At 42.0% G+C, this 2,500-nt stretch overlaps 1 protein-coding gene across 1 annotated transcript in view; it reads left to right on the top strand.

The window, feature by feature from the left end:
* Positions 1-2,500, top strand: part of LOC6051147 (homeobox protein unc-4) — a 364,275-nt gene that overhangs the window by 165,103 nt on the left and 196,672 nt on the right. The window lies entirely within an intron of this gene.

Genomic DNA, 2,500 nt, shown 5'->3' with positions numbered 1-2,500 from the left:
ACATCACCATGTCTTGCAGCATAGGCACCGCGTCCGAAATGATTTCTGCGAAACGGATCGAATCCTCCAGGAAATTGACCTCGTTTCCTTCTTCTGGAACTCCTCGTTCAGCTTCGCCGTGCCGGGTCTTGACGTAGTACACTTTCAAGACCATCATGTAGAACACGCACTGCTGTTCGGTTTTCTTGAGCGCCGCGTTCTGCTATACCATCTTGTTGCGAATTTCCTGCGGCTGGCAGTCTTCCGTCCCATACTGCCTGCAAAGTTCCGCCAGGGAGAGCTTAGCGGAGAACGGATTATGCTCGAGGGAGGTTTTGATCAACGCGATCGAGTTCTTGCGCACCAGCAGTGACTTGTCCTCGAGCCGTTCGACGGTACCTTCTAGCACCTGGTGCTGCCAGCTAAGTGGAACCGCGTTCTGGCCCTGGATGCAGTGCCTAATCTGAAGCACCTTCGAGCGAACATGGGCCGAAACGTCCATCGTGTGGTTGAACAAATCATGCAGGATGTCATCGCGCGTTTCCTTCAGCTCATCGGCCAGTTCCTCCTAGGTAAGCTCAGTCACGATGGCTTTGCCCATGATCTGCAGGACACAGTTGTGCACCACGTAAGATTCCAGGTTCCTCAGTTCGTCGCTCATCGTGGACAAATGTGGAATGATAAGCTTCGCATCGAGCATTCCCAGCTCCAGCAACTGGCTCATGTGCTTTGCCGTTTGGCTGTCGGTCGTGTCCACGTTGAGCCGCTCGACCAGTTCCTTGATCAACACCAGGTAGATCGAAGCGATGCAAACTCTTCGTACAGCAGCATCACGCCGCCAGCGATCGGCGCAATGGTGCTCCATAATCTGCAAGATTCGCACCGGATTACGCTGAAAACGAAAGATGTGTGATGATCTCAAAATAATTAAACGAAACATGTTCCAACTTACTCTACAAACGATTCCTCGCAAAACCGGCGGAGCTTCTCCAACGGCAGTTGAAACAGATTGTACAGCACCTCATCTTTCGTTGTCCTTCAGCGCCGGCACCCGGTCCGCCCGCGGCAGTTCCGACTGAACCAGCTCATCCAAAACATTCGTCCCGAACCGGAAAATCTCAATAAACAGCAGATTGCACGCGCGAAACAGGGTCCGGAATCGGCCACCACAATTATTTTGCACCTCCATTTGCAGCAGCGACAACTTTTGTTTTGACGGTTTTGACAGATGTTCAAAGGGGGTTCGGCCATTTATGTCGATCATGTCGATTGATTAATTAAGTCGATCTATATTATGCAATGTTGGATACAAGTGGAATGCATTAAAACTTGGATGCAACCAACGACATTGAAACCATTGAAACGCATGAAACTTTTTTTTGAAAATGCAGCCCAAGCAAATTGGGTACTAAAGCCCTATGTCCATTTTTATGTACAACGGTAAAAAACACGATTAAAAACCATTTCTGATCACTTTTTTTCATTTTAATGCAAAAAAAAAATATTGTCATTTTAACGCAAAAAAAATATTGGTCCCCTTGGAACGAGCTGTCAAGTAGGACCTTTTCTGTCAAGAAGGGCCGTGAAGTTAATTTTTAAAAATTGAATTAAAAATCCATTTTAAATCCTTTGAGGTCGTTCAAAAGGTCATTGTACTCAGAAAAATAAGCTTTATCGTAGTGAACAATAATATCACAAATTTAAGCTTAATTTTAGGACCCAATTGTTGAGAATTGGTTTTGTTAAAAATAATTAAACTAAAAAATAAGGCCATGTAGTTGAATGTTGATGTAACCAACAAATTTTGGCCAGAGTAGGATGCTATGAAACTATGTTTTTTCAACTAAAATCATGTTTATACTTCATGTAGATTAAATAAAAAAACATGGTATAATATATCAATTTCTAATTTTGTACAAACAGCTTCTTTAAAAAGAATTTTGATTAAAATCAAAAAAATATTTATGCATCAATATAGTTTATCTGAAAAGGTCCTATGTACACAAACAACGTGTTAAACGAGGTGTAACACTAAAATTTTACATGTTGTTCTCTAAAATCATAAGATCTGTCAAATATTTAATTCATAATCAGGAATATGATCAAATTCTTGCAGCATTTAAAATTTAAATTAACAATTTTTCAAATACTGACTATTTGTGAAAACATAACTCCATATTTTTGAACCAACAATTTGACAAATCGTCACCATTTCCTAAAAGGTAATTTAATGTTTCTATATGGTCACTAAATCATCCTCGTTCATCCGGGTGGTCATTAGCTAGCGTTGATTACGTCCCTGCCCTTTGTACACACCGCCCGTCGCTACTACCGATGGATTATTTAGTGAGGTCTTTGAAGGTGAACATTTGCTAGTCCTTCCCGGATTACATTTGAATCGCTGAAGTTGACCGAACTTGATGATTTAGAGGAAGTAAAAGTCGTAACAAGGTTTCCGTAGGTGAACCTGCGGAAGGATCATTACCGTAACACACTTCATACCATGACAGCGTATGACAGC

The sequence above is a fragment of the Culex quinquefasciatus genome, chromosome 3 (assembly GCF_015732765.1).
Source record: "Culex quinquefasciatus strain JHB chromosome 3, VPISU_Cqui_1.0_pri_paternal, whole genome shotgun sequence".
Classification (NCBI taxonomy): domain Eukaryota; kingdom Metazoa; phylum Arthropoda; class Insecta; order Diptera; family Culicidae; genus Culex; species Culex quinquefasciatus.
This window is presented reverse-complemented; position numbering and strand designations above follow the sequence as displayed.